The sequence below is a fragment of the Cetorhinus maximus genome, chromosome 3 (genome assembly GCF_964194155.1).
Source record: "Cetorhinus maximus chromosome 3, sCetMax3.hap1.1, whole genome shotgun sequence".
Lineage (NCBI taxonomy): Eukaryota > Metazoa > Chordata > Chondrichthyes > Lamniformes > Cetorhinidae > Cetorhinus > Cetorhinus maximus.
The window spans coordinates 140,650,456-140,668,586 of NC_135881.1; the positions used below are offsets into that span (position 1 = coordinate 140,650,456).

Here is an 18,131-nt window from a genome sequence, read left to right on the forward strand (position 1 = left end):
ATGGTGGTGGTGAGCTGCTTTCTTGAACCACTGCAGTCCGTGTGGTATAGGTATTCCCACGATGCTGTTACAAAAGGAGTTCCAGTCATTTGTCCTAGCGACAGTGAAGGAACAGTGATTCAGTTCCAAGTAAGAATAGTGTGTGGCTTGGAGGAGAACTCGCAGGTCGTGGTGTCCCAAGCAACTATTGCTTTTGTCCTTCTAGATAGTAAAAGTTGCAGATTTGGAAGGTATAGTTGGAGAAGAGTTGGTGAGTTACTGCAGTGCTCCTTGTAACTGGTATGCACTGTGCACTGATGGTGGAGGGAGTGAATATTTAATTTGCTGGATAGAGTGCTGATCAAGCTGGCTGCTTTGTCCTCGATGGTGTTGAGCTTCTTGAGTGTTGTTGGAGCTGTACTCATCCAGACAAGTGGAGAGTATCCAATCAATTTCTTGACTTGCACGTTATAGATGGTGGACAGGCGTTGGGGGATCAGGAAGTGAGTTACTCAGCACAGAATTCCCAGCCTCTGAGCTTCTCCTGTAGCCATAGTATTTATATGGCCGACCCAGCTATGTTTCTAGTCAATGGTAACCTCCCAGGGATGTTGATGGTGGGGTATTCAGTGATGGTAATATCTTTAAATGTGAAGAGGAGATGGTAGATTCTCTTTTGTTGGAGATGGTCATTGTCTGACACTTGTATGGCACGAATGTTACTTGCCACTTATCAGTCCAAGCCTGAATGTTGTCCAGGTTTTACTGCATGTAAGCATGGACTGCTTTAGCATCTGAGGAGCTGCAAATATTATTGAACATTGTGCAATCATCAATGAAAATCCCTACTTTTGACCTTATGATGGAAGAAAGATCTTTGATGAAGCAGCTGAAGATGGTCAGGCCTAGGACACTAACCTGAAGAACTCATGCAGCAATGTCCTTCAGCTGGGCTGATTGGCCTCCAACATCCATTGTGCTAGGTATAATTATGACTGGTGAAGAGTTTTCCCCTTGAGACCCATTGACTTCAGTGTTGCTGGGCCTCCTTGATGCCACACTTGGTCAAATATTGCCTTGATGTCAAGGACAGTTACTCTCACTTCACCCCTGGAAGCCATCTCATTTTCCCATGTTTGGACCAATGCTGCAATTAGGCCTGAAGCCAAGTGGGTCCTGGCAGAACCCAAATTGAGCATCAGTGAGCAGGTGTGTGACTGCCACTTGATAGCACTGTCGACCACACCCTCCATCACTTTGCTGATGTTTAAGAGTGGGCTGATGGGGCGGTAATTGGCTGGTTTGGATGTGTCCTGCTTATTATAGACACTAGGACATATCTGTGGAATTTTCCATATTGTTGGGTACATTCCAGTGTTGCAGCTGTACTGGAACAGCTTGGCTGGTGGCACATCTAGCTCTGGAGGACAAATCTTCAGTGCTATAGCCAGGTTGTTGTCAGGGCTCATAGCCTTTGCAGTAAGCAATGCCTTCAGCTGTTCCTTGATATCACATAGAGTGAATCGTATTGTCTGAAGACTGACACTTTTGTTGCTGGAGACTTTGAGAGGAGGCCAAAATGGATCATCCACTCAGCACATCAAGCTGAAGATGGTTGCAAATGTTTCAGTCTTGTCTTTTGCACTGGTGCTGGGCTCCTCAGTCATAGAACATGGTGATGTTTTTGGCACCGGCTCCTCCAGTCTGTTATTTAATTGTCCAACACCGTTCACAACTAAATGTGGCAGGACTGCAGATCTTTGATCTTATACTTTGGTAGTGGGATCACTTTGCTCTGTATATCACATTCTGCTTCCTTTGTTCAGCATGCATGTAACCCTGTATTGTAGTGATACAAGGCTGGCACCTCAATTTTTTATGTATGCCTGGTGTTGCTTCTGGCATGACCTCCTATGCTCTTCATTGAATCAGAGTTAACCCCTTGGCTTGATGGTAATGGTAGAATGAGGGACATGCTGGACCATGAGATGCCAGGTGGTAGTTGAATGCAATTCTGCTGATAGCCCACAGCACCTTATGGATACCCAGTTTTAAGCTGCTAAATCTGATCTGAATCCACCCCAGTTAACATGGTGGGAGTGCCAGACAGGAAGATAAATGATATCCTAAGTGTGAAGATGGACTTGACTTTGTCTCTTCAAAGACTTAGCCATTGTCACTCCTACAAATTCTGTGATGGGCAGATGCATCTGCGACAGGTAGTTTGTTGATGGTGAGGCCAAGTATGTTTTTCATTCTTGTTGGTTCGCTGACCACCTGCTATAGGCCCAGTCTGGCAGATATGTCCTTCAAGACTCACCCAGCTCAGTCAATAGTAGTGCTATTGAGCCACTTTTGGTGATGGGCATTGAAGTCCCACGCCCAAAGTACACTTTCTGTCCTTGCTTCTCTCATTGCGTCTTCCAAGTGATATTCAACATGAAGAAGTACTGATTCATCTACTGAGGGAGGGCAGTATGTAGTAATTAAGTGGTTTCCTTGCTTATGTTTAACCCAATTCCATGAGACCTAGTGGGATCTAGAGTCAATGCTGAGGACCCTGAGAGCCACTCCCTTCCCAACTGTATACCACTGTGCTGTCATCTCTGATGGCTCTGTCCCACCGGTGGGACAGACATTCCCAGGGATGGTGATGGAGAATTTTGGGACATTGACAATAAGGCATGATTCAGTGAGTATGACTATGTCAAGCTGTTGCTTAACTAGTCTGGGAGACAGCTCTCCCAATTTTAGCACAAGTAAACAGATGATGGTGAGGAAGACTTTGCAGTGTTGACTGGGCAGTGTACGTCTATGTTGTTCCCAGTGCCTAGGTTGAAGCCAGGTGGCCTGTTTGGTTTTATTTTATATCAACTTTTCTGTAGCAGTTTGATATAATTGAGTGGCTTGCTAGGCCATTTCAGAGGGCAGTTAAGAATCAACCACATCGCTGTGGGTCTGGAGTCACATGTGGACCAGACTGGTTAAAGACAGCGGATTTCCTTCCCTAAAGGACATTAGTGAACCACACGGGTTTTGATGACAACCTGGTAGTTTCATGGTCATTATTATTGAAATGTCTTAATTACTGCAAAGCTCTTCTTTTATTTATATCTATGCAGCTCTTGTTTTAAATAAATGCTATTAAACCATGGATTTATTTTCTAAAAAGCACATCCTCCACTTAAATAATGAGGTTAATAACCACACAATTTATAAGTAAGAGGTGAATTTTAAGCTGCCACTGTTATAGTCCTGATAGCCAGTTGGTGAAGGAAGCATTATAGGTATCTATCTTCTGATTCCACTCCACTCCTGTGTCATTAATTGTCTCTTTATATGCACTCAAGTAACCATCCAATCAGTGCTCCTCACTTATATGTTCTTAACCTCAATTGATACAATTAACAGCCAGGGTAGGTGGATTTCTGTGCATGTGGCAGTTTAAGACACCAAAAACTGCCAGCATGTTGGGAAGTCAATAACTTACTAAATTCTGCATTTAACTGTACGCATTCATTAATGTACGGGAAAGCCTCGTGGAACTGTTGGATCTGATATTTACACATGTTAAAAGGCAATTGAGTGGAGTTTTATCTCTAGATTCTGTTGTTAGCTTTGAACATCTGGATCTCCCACGCTTCCTGGAACTCACCAGATTGAGTAAGGAGAGAGGACAGTGGGGATTGGAAGGGCGGGGCGATTGACAGGCAAGAAAGTCTTTAAATACTGAGATATGACAGCTGTTTCCTAGCCAAAGTAAAAGGTGTTTTTGCACACAGAACTTGCCCTGAGAATGTGCTTTCACTGCTTTGGAACTCATTTTCAGTACTTTAGAGGTCATTTCTAATACCTTGGATTATTTTTGCCTTTGATCTACACTTCCTAGCTGTCAGCCTTCACAGCAACATGGGAGCCACTTACGCAGCTCACCTTGGACGTCAGATGAGGAACAAGAGGAATAACAACAGCAACACCACCAACAGGAACAGCAGAAGCTGTTTCCTGAACCACCTCCTATGAAGAAACGAGTGTTGAGCTGCTGTTTCACAGGAGGTGATACCCCTAACACAGGGTATACATGCAGAGGATTAGCCTTTTGGGCAATCTGATCCAAAAGCTGAAAAATGTGATTAGGCTGCAAAGTTATTTCCTGGCCAGCAGAGATATGATAGGCCAAATTGCCACCTCCTTTGCTGTAAATTTCTATGATTATTTGAGCGCCAGTACTTCAGGATGCTCAGACTTTCCTGTCAGGTGGTTGCTGACATTAGCAGTCTCCTGAAAAAAGACCTAGTGCCAAGTGGGCCAGATGGCCATACATTGTCTGTGGTGTGAAGATCACCACAGTACTTAATTTCTTAATTTATGGCTTCTTCCAGGGATCTGCAAGAGAGATTTGGTGAATCTCACAGTGAGTGCATCTTCTATGTGATGGATGCCGTGTTCGCTAGAATTGGCCCTACCGTGCACTTCCCAACTGATAATGCCAGTGAGAATGTGAGCGCCCTTGGATATGTGCTCTGGCTGGATTTCTACAGGTCCAGGGAGTCATGGATTACACACGTGGCAATCAAGGGGCCCTCAGATTACATAGTAGCATTCATCAATCAAAAAGGATTCCATTGCATCAATGTTCAGCTTGTATGCAACCAACTAGAGATCATCATGAATGTGGATCCAAGATCAACATTCTTCAGGTTAGTACTGACCAGAAACTGAACTGGACCAGTCATATAAATACTGTAGCTACAAGCGCAGGTCAAAGGCTGGGATTCTGCAGTGAGTAAGTCACCTCCCAAAACCTGTCCACCATCTACAGAGCATAAGTCAGGAGTGTGATGGAATACTCCCCACTTGCCTGAGTGAGTGAAGGTCCAACAACACTCAAGAAGCTTGATACCATCCAGAACAAAGCAACCTGCTGGATTGGTACCCCATCCACCACTTTCAACAGCCAGTCCTTCCACCACTGATGCATGGCGGCAGCAGTGTGTACCATCTACAAGATGCACTGCAGCAATTCATCAAGGTTCCTTCGACAGCACCTTCCAAACCCGCAACCTCTATGACCTAGAAAGGCAAGGATAGCAGATGCATGGGAACATCACCACCTACAAGCTCCCCTCCACACCACAGACCATCTTGACTTGGAACAATATCACCTTCCCTTCACTGTCACTGGGTCAACATCCTGGAACTCCCTTTCTACCAGCACTGTGGGTGTACTTACCCCAGTTGCTCAAGAAGGCAGCTCATTCCCACCTTCTCAGGGGAAATTAGGGATGGGCAATAAATGCTGACCTTGCCAATGACTCCCATGAAAGAAAAGAAGAAAAGATACTCAAGGAGCTGCCATGATGCCTTCATCCTGCACCAGTGAAGCTTCCCACAGATATGCACCTTTAAGCAGTGTAAGCAGGTGGCTCCTTGGAGACAAGCGATACCCTCTAAGGATGTGCCTGATGACAACAGTGAGGAGCCCTACCACTGACACCCAGAAAAGGTGCAACTGAAGCCACAGGTGCACAAGGATGGTCATTGAGCAAACCGTTGGGATACTAAAGATGCAACTGAGATGCCTACGCAATTCTGGGGGAATTTTTCAGTATGTACCGGCAAAGTTATCCAGAATGATAGTGTTGTACTGCACTTTTTTTTATTCATTCTTGGGATGAGAGCATTGTTGGCAAGGCCAGCATTTATTTCCCATCTCTAAATAGTCCTGACTTGTGCCATGTAGAAAGTAGATGGACTTTGGGAAATAAGGAAGTGAGTTACTTGCCGCAGAATTCCAAGCCTCTGACCTGATCATGTAGTTTATCATGTATTTATATGCTTAGTTCAGTTAAGTTTCTGATCAATGGTAACCTAGGATGTTGATGGTGGGGAATTCAGCATTGATGATGCCATTAAATGTCAAGAGGAGATGGTTAGATTTGTTCTTTTTGGAAATGGTCATTGATTGCCACTTGTGTGGCATGAATATCACTTCTACTTATCAGCCCAAGGCTGAATTTTGTGCAGGTCTTTTTGGGGACATGGTCTACTTCATTATCTGAGTTACCAGCATTGATAACATTTAGAGTGATGCTTTGCTATTAGGCAAAGCAGGTAATACTGCTGCTTGTAGGTGCTCCTTCCAGGAGATCTGTTGCATGGTTTATCAAGCTCATCTGTCTTGCACCATCCTCACGCATTCACTGCAGCTCATCTGTAAATTCTAAATGTATAAACCAGGTTATAAATTCAGGTTTAATTCCTTTTATTCAGAATTTTATTTAGAGGATTTTTACCTATTAGAAGAAAGGATATACTTGCATTGGAGGCAGTATAGTGAAGTTTCACTAGATTGGTCCCTGGGAGTAGAGGGTTGTCCTATGATGAGGGGCTGAGTAAAGTGGGCCCATATTCTCTGGAGTTTAGAAGAATAAGAGGTGATTTCATTGAAATACACAAGATTCTGAAGTGGCTTGACAGGGTAGACACTTAGAGGTTGTTTGCCTGACAGGAAAATCTAGAACATGGTGGTACAATCTCAGGATAAGGGGACAGTCATTTAGGACTGGGATGAGGAGAAATTTCTTCACTCAAAGGGCTATGAATCTTTGGAATTCTTTTTTCCAGAGGATTTTGGATACTCCATCATTGAATATATTTAATGCTGTGAGAGACAGATTTTTGATCTCTCCGGAAATCACGGATATGGGGCGCAGACTGGAAAGTGGAGTTGAAAGTGAACATCAGCCATGATAGTTCTGAATAGTGTAGAAGGGTCGTTGGGTCATATGGTCTACTCCTGCTCCTATTTCTTATGTTTTTAATTGCCCTTGGGAAGGTGGCGGTGGGCCACTTTCTTGAACCGCTGCAGTGGTATAAAGTACACCCACAGTGTTTTTTTCTTGCAGCAACTTGATACAACTGATCCATTTGCTAAGCCATTTCAGAGTCAACCGCATTGCTGCAGGTTGGAGCCACATGTTGAGCAGATGGCAGATTTCCTTTACTAAAGGACATTAGTGAACCAGATGGGTTTTTACAACAATCTATTCATTTCATGATCATTATTAATGAGACTGGTATTTTATTTCAGATTTATTAATTAATTGGATTTAAATTTCACCAGCTGACATGGTAGGATTTGAATTTGTGTCTCCAAAACATTAGTCCAGCCTCCACATAACTAGTCCAGTAACATTACCAGCATGCTACTGTGCCTGTTGCATAGCAGCAAGGACCTGAACTAAAGGAGGAAGCAGGTGATGAATTCTCTGCACCTTCAAAAGAGGTGGAAGAGCTAGAGGAGGAGCCTGATGTGCTGAAGGCATCTGTGGCCACTCACTTAGCTGCCAGGGGTGCCCAGGATAGACTGACTCAGGTGCTTAAGCTAATCTGAGGTAGTGCAGCCAATTAGCACACCAATTGTGAACCTGCTGTGCCCCTTTCCCAGAGCCTCCAGCACAAAATAGTTCCATAAGCTGGGACTTTCCCATCCCAATAGCATGGGTGTAATGGTGGGCAGTGGGGAGCGATGCAGTGGGAGCTGAAAAATCAGTTTCCCACCGGCATAAAATGACGAGATTTGTGCTCCTGCCTGTCATGGCAGGTCGCCATCCCCACCAGAGGGCGGCCTGAAGCTGTTTTGCATCCTGTTAATGGGATGCAGGTGAAGCCCCAACCAGAATTGTACCTCCCCTTCCAATTATCTACGCCGCCACCAGAAGGTTATCACGCCTGTCTCGAGCATGTCCAGACCAACATAGTGTGGATACGTCAGGACTCACCTGAAAGAAAGCCTGGGGCAACTTGCGGAGAGTGGAAGATGGAGGTCTCCAGCGATGGTGGATCCTGGAACACCACATGCAGCAGTGGGTGAGCGGAACATCTACCACGTGGACCTTTGCACTGATGCAGCTTCCAGCACCTGTATCTTCACACTGCAGGAGATCAGCTGCATGAGTTACTGTTGGGTGGCAATGGTCTGTGCTGGTGGAGGATTAGACTGGGAGAAGAGAAATGAAGAGGTGGGGCAGGTGTGGAGTCCTAGAGGGGGGCGGGGGAGCTTGGGACTGGCAGGGGAAACAGAGATGCTGCAGGGGTCGTGGAATGGGTGAGGTGATATGGAGCTGGAGGGTGGAAAGGGCCGTGGTGGACTGTGGGTGGGGTTGGGTACATACAGGTGTGAACAGGCATAGGGGGGATGAGGGGAAAGGGGTTCAGAGGGAGGGGTCTGTTGTGTCAACTGATGGATCCTGGGGGGGCATACTCGGGGAATTGTTGATAGGAGAGGATGGTGAGGGCTAAAGGGGGCAGTGGGAACTCGAAGGGTGGATCCTGCGATAACGAATGAAGGGACGCTGAGTGTTGTTGGAGGGGACACAGAAATAAAACTGCATTCTGGGGTCAGCAGATGGAGGGGTGGGGCATGCCTATTGCCACGTGAGTGGGCTCCTCAGGAAGGTAGGGGATGTGGATATTCACCTGCAGGGGACAGAGGGTGATGGAGGAGGGTTGTAGGATGACTTTGGGGAGGTCAAAGGCTATGAGGGAGGGAGTGTATGGGTCACAAGGGGAAGTTGGAAGGTGTTGGACTCAACCTGAAAAGTCACACTCACCACTCCCACTTGCAAATATCCAGAGCCTCATACGAACATACGAACAAGGAGCAGGAGTAGGCCATTTGGTCCCTTGAGCCTCTCCATCATTTAATAAGATCATGGTTGAACTGATAGTAACCTCAAAACTGCATCCCGCCTACCCCCAGTTAACCTATCACACCTTTGCTTATCAAGAATCTATCTACTTCTGCCTTAAAAATATTCAAAGTCTCTGCTTCCACAACCTTTTCAGGAAGAGAGTTCCAAAGACTCGCGACCCTCTGAGAGAAAAAATTTCACCTCATCTTCCCGTCATCCTCATTAAATGGGTGACCCCTTATTTTTAAACTGTGACCCCTAGTTCTAGATTCTTCCACAAGAGGAAACATCCTCTCCATATCCACCCTGTCAAGGCCCCTCAGGATTTAACATGTTTCAATCAAGCTGCCTCTTACTCTTCCAAATTCCAGTGGATACAAGCCTAACCTGTCCAACCTTTCCTCATAAGACAACCTGCCCATTCCAGGTATTACTCTGGTAAATCATCTCTGAACTGCTTCCAACGTATTTACATTCCTCCTTAAATAAGGGGACCAATACTGTACGCAGTAGTCCAGATGTGATCTCACTATAACCTCCCTACTTTTGTATTTAATTCCCCTCACAATAAATGATAACATTTTATTAACTTTCCTAATTATTTGCTGTACCTGCATACTAGCCTTTTGGGATTCATGCACTAAGACATCCAGATCACTCTGCATTTCAGAACTCTACAATCTCTCACAATTTAGATAATATGTTTCTCTTTTATACTTCCTGCCGAAATGGACAATTTCACATTTTCCCACATTATACTCCATTTGTCAGATCTTTGCCCACTCAACTTTTTGTAGCCTCCCTTTATCCTCTTGACAACTTTCTTTCCTACCTATCTTTGTGTCATCAGCAAATTTGGCAAGCATCCCATCCATCCCTTCATCCAAGTTATTTATATAAATTGTGAACAGTTGAGGTCCCAGCACTGGGACACCATTTGTTACATCTTGTCAACCTGAAGAAGACCCATTTATGACTACTCTTTGCTTCCTGTTAGCCAGTCAATCTTCTATCCATGCCAATATGTTTCCCCCTATACCATGAGCTTTTATTTTCCACAATAACCTTTGATGTTGCACTTTATCAAATGCCTTCTGAAATATAAATACAGTACATCCACCAGCTCCTTTTATCCACAGCATATGTTACTTCCTCAAAGAACTTCAATAAGTTAGCTAAACATGATTTCCTTTCACAAAACCATGTTGACTCTGCCTGATTACTTTGAACTTATCCAAATGCCCTGCTATAGCTTTTTTAATAATAGCTTCTAACATTTTCCCTATGACAGATATTAAGCTAACTGGCCTGTAGTTTCCTGCTTTCTGTCTCCCTCCCTTTTTGAATAAAGGAGTTACATTTGCTATCTTCCATCTGATGGGACTTTCCCCAAATCTAGGGAATTTTGTAAAATTAAAACCAATGCATCAACTATCTCACTAGCCACTTCTTTTAAGATCCTAGGATAAAGCCCACAGATCTAACAATTTACTCAGTACCACCTCTCTGGTGATTGTAATTTTCCTGAGTTCCTCCCTCCATTACATTTTCTGATTTATAGCTGCTTCTGGGATGTTACTTGTATCTCTTCCTGTCACGGTCTGTTTTTCATTTCCCGTAATAATACCCTCCTCTTTTGCCTTGTCTCTGCCCTTTGATTTACCAAATCTTCCCAGATTACAACACTGATAAAACTAATAACACCAGTTACTCGTTCACCTGCCTTTTCTACTGCACCAAAGTGGAAATCAAATACTGGAGGCTGAAAAAGAGTAGAAGAAAAATGCACTTCCTCCCCTCCCTTCGCCGAACTCCCAACTCAGCACACTTTATTTCTTGCAGTAAACCTTACCTAGAGCACCTATTTCCCCCTATGCACCCTATTCCCACCTTGAACCAAATTCCCAAATATACTCACTCGGTCTCTGTCTCACTCAGACCAAAGTCTCCCCTCACTGACTTGAGATGCTGCATGGGAGTTGGGTCATCGGGGTGGGCAGAGTGGTAGGTCAGCTCAACTGGACAACTGAAGGGGAATCCCAGCACATAGTACTGACAATCCTTCTTCCTCACTGGGATATATCTTTGTTGTGAGTCATGAACTATTTTCTTAAATGTCTGCCGTTGTTCATCAACCGTTTTTTCTGCTAAAATCCTATCCCTGTCCACTCCTGACAACTCTTCCCTCATTCCACTGTAATTATCCTTACTTAAGTTTAGCACAGTTGTTTCTGATCCAAGTTTCTCACTCTCAAACTAAATGTTAAATTCTACCATATTATGGTCGCTACCTTCCTAGGGTATCTTTTACTCTGAGATCATTTATTAAACCTGCCTCATTACACATTACCGGATCCAAAATAGCCTGATCCACGGTTGAATCCACAACATATTGTTCTAGGAAACTGTCCGAATACAATCCATGAATTCTTGCTCATGGCTACCTCTGCCAAGTTGATTTTCCCAATCTACATGAAGATTAAAGTCACTCATGATTAATGTACTGCCATTTTTACATGCCTTCATTATCTTCTGATTTATTCTCTATCCTACAGCATAGCTACTGTTTGGGGGTCTACAGACTACTCCCACTAGTGTCTTCTTCCCCTTGTTATTTCTTACCTCCACCCATATGGATTCTACATCTTCCAATTGAAGAATCTTTCTTGCTATCATACTTATTCCATCTCACACTAACAAAGCTACCCCACCACCCTTTCCTTCCTGCCTGTCCTCTTGAAAAGTCACATACCCCTGAATATTTAGTTCCCAGCTTTGATCTCCTTGTAACCATGACTCCGTAATGGCTATAAGATCATACCCATTAACCTTTATTTGTTAATAAATAAACAAATTCATTTATTTTGTTCCGAATACTCTGTGCATTTAAGTAAAGAGTCATTAATTTTGCCTTTTCACCATTTTTTTCCCCCTTTGACCCTATTTGCTGCTTTTTTAAAAAAATGTTTGTACATTCTGTCCCTTCCTGTCACACTAGGGCATCATCACCTAAATAGCTGCCCTGCAAAGCTGCCATATCCTTTTGCTTTGAAAGCCTACATATCCCCTTTCCAGAACCCTCCCCTCTCTATTTAGTTTAAAGCCCCTCTCTATAGCCCTAGTTATTCGGTTCGCCAGGTTCCCTACTACTTCTTCTAGGTGCCCCCCTGACGGGGCAGCAGGGGTGGGGGCAGCCTGCTGACCAGTTATCCCTGTTGCTTTGGATGACCTTGGCGGGCATCCCCTGAAGCCTGAGGCCAGGAGGGCCCCGGCTTACTTTGGCTGTCCTGCGTCCTGTGGTCACAGAGGCGGAAGCTGAAGGGGTCACAGACAAGCGGGATTATGAAGAGCCAGACACCCTCAGATAGCCCTGAGTGGATGTCCCAGGGGTATCCAACATCCGGTCCTCTTCCCTTTGGGTGCCCGAGGGCCCCTATCTGACTCCTTGAGGAGAAAAGGCACCTAGAGTGGGGTCGAGGTCCCTGTCCCCCTCTCACAAAACCACACAGCAAGATCTCACCCCGGCTACAGCGATGGAGTGCAGGTCTGTATGCACCTCCGACAGAAATTGGGCATTCGCCATCCTCCCCATGGAGACCATCCATACACGCACAAGTCGGAACTACTTCATCAGAGAACAGTAGGTCAGACTCCTCCACCTCATGTGCCACTCTGTTGAGGGCCTCCACCACCTCTGCCTGATGTTCCTCCACCTCTCACAGCATCTCATGCAGGGCCAATTCCAGAGGCTTGTCATTCGACTTGGACGTCACAGATGCCTCTTTTTCAGCAGTCCTCCGAGTGTTAGTGAGCTTGGATGACCCTGCTGCCTCCTGCTATGGACACAAGTCGATGCAATGGCCACCAGAATGTGGGACCCTTCCTGAACTCGATCTAGTACCTACCGAAGTTTATGTCTCCGCGCTAGTGAAGGGTGCAGGTAACTGCTGTGACACCTCTACAGGTGCACTTTCTTCCTCCTCCCCAATGTCCTCGATCCTCTGTGGGCTGCAGGTGCTGCTGGACAGGACTTCTTCTTCTGTCCTTCCCCTCTTCCTGCTGGCATTTGTGAGAGAGGAGAGAGCAAGTGATTGCAGGCGCTGCCTCCAACATGGAGCAACGCCTGACCCTTAGATTTCTACATTATGCATGGATCCTTACTGGATAGAGGATGCCCGCTGACCTTTCCATCTACACAGACTCTGTCCAGTTCCTCCCCTGCTAGCTTGGTTGCCTGCTCCTCAAACTCTGTAAGGTTCCTCAGTTCAGGCGGACTCCCTCCCATCTTTTCTCTCCCTCTCTCACTGTCTCTTTCCTGTTGTGCTGTAGTTTTTCCTACGCAAAGAGAGAAAAATGGGATTGAGAGCAATTGGGTTTCAGGTATCTTTGTCATGCTTGCACTTTTACAAATACCCACTGGATTTCATGCCATGTGATTGATGCACTGCAGGTTGTCCACAAGGGTTCTGGGGCAGCACTCTCCAGGGAGGTGAGCCCATGCAGTTAGAAGAATAAGTCTCACAGAGGCATGTCATTAGCAGTGCTTGCTGGTGCTCTCAATGCCTAAGCTCCTTAACCCCACCCCTCCCCCAGACAGCATCTGACCTCTCTATGTGGAAAGGTCAGGGACCCGCAGTAGCCTCTCCAGCTACAGATTAGATGGACTGCAGTGGGGCTATGAGGCATCACTTATCACATTGAGCAGCTCTTTTATGCATGGGCTGCATGGATGGTGCCCTTGCCACTGAGACCCATGTCCCCTCTACCATTCAGTGAGGTGAGTGTGAGCAGTTGAGAGTTCTTACGCCCTGGCGGTGAGGATGAGGTCATTCATCTGTTTCCAGCACTGCAGGGCAGTCCTCTGGCAGAGACCATGGGTACTGACCACCCTGGCAACTTCCTCCCATGCAGGGTTGGTCACACAGCTCAGCCGCCTCCTTCCATCCTCGGGATACAGGACGCCACCTGCCCGCGCCCCCCCCACCACCCCCCGTCCTCCACTGCACTGAGCAGCACATCAAGGGAAGCGTCGCTGAATCTGGTGGCCAGAGCTCCCTGGGATCACCAGGCCATCTCCTCCTTCCACAGTGGGTTTGCCACAAAGAAGTTGATGTCTGGGCGTCTTTTAAATAAGGCGGCTGGATATGACGGCGGGGCACACATCTCCCAGCCTGCCCTGCCATGCAATACTTTGGGAAGTCTCTAACTGCATAATTAATGAGCCCAGCATCACGCGATTCCGCACAAATTCCCACTCGGCTCTGCAGCGGGAAACACGCCCAGTTCCCATCTCTGCCACGGGACTTAGGCCCAGAATGGGAAATCCCAGCCATAACCAACAATCTATTCATCTCATATACATTCATTTCTCATTTACTTTCTGTATACCATTTTTCACAAGGCAGAAGGCCACTTGGCAGGCAGAAGGCAACAGTGGGAAGGGCAGGACAATTGAGCATTGAAACAATAAACATACTTGACCTCATCCTCTCCAACCTGCCTGCTGCAGATGCATCTGTCCATGACAGTATCGGTAGGAGTGACCACCGCAGAGACCTTGTGGAGACAAAGTCCCGTCTTCACATTGAGGATACCTTCCATTTTGTTGTGCGGCACTACCACCATACGAAATGGGATAGATTTCTCACAGATCTAGCAACTCAAGACTGGGCATCCATGAGGCACAGTGGGCTATCAGCAGTAGCAGAATTGTAAACAGCCACAATCCGTAACCTCAAGGCTTGGCATATCCCGCAGTGCTAGTATTACAATCAACTCGGGGGATCAATCCTGATTTAATGAAGAGTGCAGGAGGGCATGCCAGGAGCAGCACCAGGCATACATAAAAATGAAGTTTCAACTTGGTGAAGCTGCAACATTGGACTGCATAGACTACTTGCATGCCAAACAGTGGAAGCAGCATTCAATAGACAGACTAAGCGATCTCAGAACCAATGGATCAAATCTAAGCTCTGCAGTCTTGCCACATCCAGTTGTGAATGGTGATGGACAATTAAACAACTAACTTGAGTACGATGCTACACTAATACCTCCATTCTCAATGATGGGGGAGCTCAGCACATCAAAAGACAAGGCTGAAGCATTTGCAACAACCTTCAGCCAGAAGTGCTAAGTGGATGATCCAGGTCAGCCTCCTCGGCCGTCCCCAAGCATCACAGATGCCAGTCTTCGGCTAATTCAAATTGCTCCCCGTGATTTTTAAAAATTCATTCATGGGATGTGGGCTTCACTGTCTGGGCCAGCATTTATTGCCCATCCCTAGTTTCCCTTGAGAAGTTGGTTGTGAGCTGCCTTCTTGAACCACTGCAGTCCATGTCGTGTAGGTACACCCGCAGTGCTGTTAGGAAGGGAGTTCCAGGATTTTGACCCAGTGACAGTGAAGGAACGGTGATATATTTATAAGTCAGGATGTTGAGTGACTTGGAGGGGAACTTCCAGGTGGTGGTGTTCCCATCTATCTGCTGCCCTTGTCCTTCTAGATGGTACTGGTCGTGGGTTTAGAAGGTGCTGTCTCAGGAGCCTTGGTGAATCCCTGCAGTGCATCTTGTAGATGGTACACACTGCTGCTACTGTGCGTTGGTGGTGGAGGGAGTGAACGTTTGTGCATGTGGTGCCAATCAAGCGGGCTGCTTTGTCCTGGACGGTGTCCAGCTTCTTAGGTGTTGTGGGAGCTGCACTCATCCAGGCAAGTGAGGAGTATTCCATCACACTCCTGACTTGTGCCTTGTAGATGGTGGACAGGCTTTGGGGAGTCAGGAGGTGGGTTACTTGTCACATGATTCCTAGCCTCTGACCTGATCTTGTAGCCACAGTATTTATAAGGATAGTCCAGTTCAGTTTCTGGTCAATGGTAACCCCCAGGATGTTGATAGTGAGGGAATCAGTGATGGTAACGCTTATCAAGGGGCGATGGTTGGATATTCTCTTGTTGGAGATGATCATTGCCTGACACTTGTGTGGCGCAAATGTTATTTGCCACTTGTCAGCCCAAGTCTGGATATTGTCCAGGTCTTGCTGCATTTGGACATGGACTGCTTCAGTATCTGAGGAGTCGCAAATGGTGCTGAACATTGTGCAATCATCAGCGACTATCCCCACTTCTGACCTTATGATGGAAGGAAGGTCAGTGATGAAGCAGCTGAAGATGGTTGGGCCTAGGACACTACCCTTAGGAACTCCTGCAGTGATGTCCTGGAGCTGAGATGACTGAACTCCAATAACCATCTTCCTTTGTGCAAGGTATGACTCCAGCCAGTGGAGAGTTTTCCCCCTGATTCCCATTGACTCCAGTTTTGCTAGGCCTCCTTGATGCCACACTCTGTCAAATCAATAAATCTATCAGTAAATGGCTGAAGGCACTGGATACTGCAAAGGCTTGGGGCCCTGACAACATTCTGCAATAGTATGGAAGACTTGTGCTCCAAAATTAACCACGCCCCTAGCTAAGCCTTCCAGTACGGCTACAACACTGGCATCTACTCGGTAATATGGGACATTTCCCAAGTCTGTCCATCCAGAAGAAACAGAACTAATCCAACCCGGCCAATTACCATGCACCAGTCTACTCTTGATCATCAACAAAGTGATGGAAAGTGTCACCAACAGTGCTATCAAGTGGCACTTACTCAGCAATTACCTGCTCACTGATGCTCATTTTGGGTTCTGCCAGGGCCACTCAGCTCCTGACTTCATTATAGTCTTGGACCAAACATGGACAAAAGAGCTGAATTCAAGAGGTTGGGGGGAGGCGGGAGGCAATGGCGTAGTGGTATCGTTGCTGATCTAGTCATCCAGAGACCCAGGGTAGCCCGCCATGGCAAATGGTGGAATTTGAATTCAATAAAAAAATCTGGAATTAAAATTCTAATGATGACCATGAAACCATTGTTGATTGTTGTAAAAACCCATCTGGTTCACTAATGTCCTTTAGGGCCCTTACCTGATCTGGCCTACACATGACTCCAGACCCACAGCAATGTGGTTGACTCTTAAATGTCCTCTGAACAAACCACTCAGTTATAACAAACTGGAAGGACCGCCTGGCATCGACCTAGGCACGGAAAACGACAACGACAATCTCAGCCTGGCGACACTGCAAAGTCCTCCTTACTAACATCTGGGGGCTAGTGCCAAAATTGGGAGAGCTGTCTCACAGACTAGTCAAACAACAGCCTGACATAGTCATCCTCACGGAATCATACCTAACAGATAATGTCCCAGACAACATCATCACCATCCCTGGGTATGTCCTGTCCCATCGGCAGGACAGACCCAGCAGAGGTGGCAGAACGGTGGTATACAGTCGGGAGGGAGTTGCCCTGGGAGTCCTCAACATTGACTCCGAACCCCATGAAGTATCATGGCATCAAGTCAAACCTGGGCAAGGAAACCTCCTGCTGATTACCACGTATGGCCCTTCCTCAGCTGATGAATCAGTGTTACTCCATGTTGAACACCACTTGGAGGAAGCATTGAGGGTGGCAAGGGCACAGAATGTACTGTGGGTGGGGGACTTTAATGACCCCACCAAGAGTGGCTTGGTAGCACCACTACTGATCGAGCTGGCTGAGTCCTAAAGGACATAGCTACTAGACTGCATCTGCGGCAGGTGGTGAGGGAACTAGCAAGAGGGAAAAATGTGGTTGACTTCATCCTCACCAACCTGCCTGCCACAGATGCATCTGTTCATGACAGTATCGGTAGGAGTGACCACTGCACAATCATTGTGGAGATGAAGTCCCGCCTTCACAGTGAGGATACCCTCAATCGTGTTGGGTGGCACTGCCGCCGTGCTAAATGGGATAGATTTCGAACAAATCTAGCAACTCAAGACTGGGCATCCATGACGTGCTGTGGGCCATTAGCAGCAGCAGAATTGTACTCAAACACAATCTGTAGCCTCATGGTCCAGCATATCCCCCACTCTCCCATTACCATCAAGCCAAGGGATCAAACCTGGTTCAATGAAGACTGCAGGATGGTATGCCAGGAGCAGCACCAGGCATACCTTAAAATGAGGTGTCAACCTGGTGAAGCTATAAAACAGGACTACTTGCATGTCAAACAGCTTAAGCAGCAAATGATAGACAGAGCTAATCGATCCCACAACCAACGGATCAGATCTAAACTCTGCAGTCCTGCCACATCCAGTCGTGAATGGTGGTGGACAGTTAAACAACTCACTGGAGGAGGAGGCTCCACAAGTATCCCCATCCTCAATGATGGAGGAGCCCAGCACATCAGTGCAAAAGATAAGGCTGAAGCATTTGCAACAATCTTCAGCCAGAAGTGCCGAGTGGATGATCCGTCTTGGCCTTCTCCGGAGGTCCCCAGCATCATAGATGCCAGTCTTCAGACAATTGGATTCACTCCACGTGATATCAAGAAACAGTTGAAGGCACTGGATACTGAAAAGGCAATGGGCCCTGACAATAT

General features: G+C 46.4%; 1 protein-coding gene across 1 annotated transcript in view; it reads left to right on the plus strand.

The window, feature by feature from the left end:
* Positions 1-18,131, plus strand: part of nek10 (NIMA-related kinase 10) — a 348,724-nt gene that overhangs the window by 302,164 nt on the left and 28,429 nt on the right. The gene's annotated exons all lie outside the window — the stretch shown is intronic.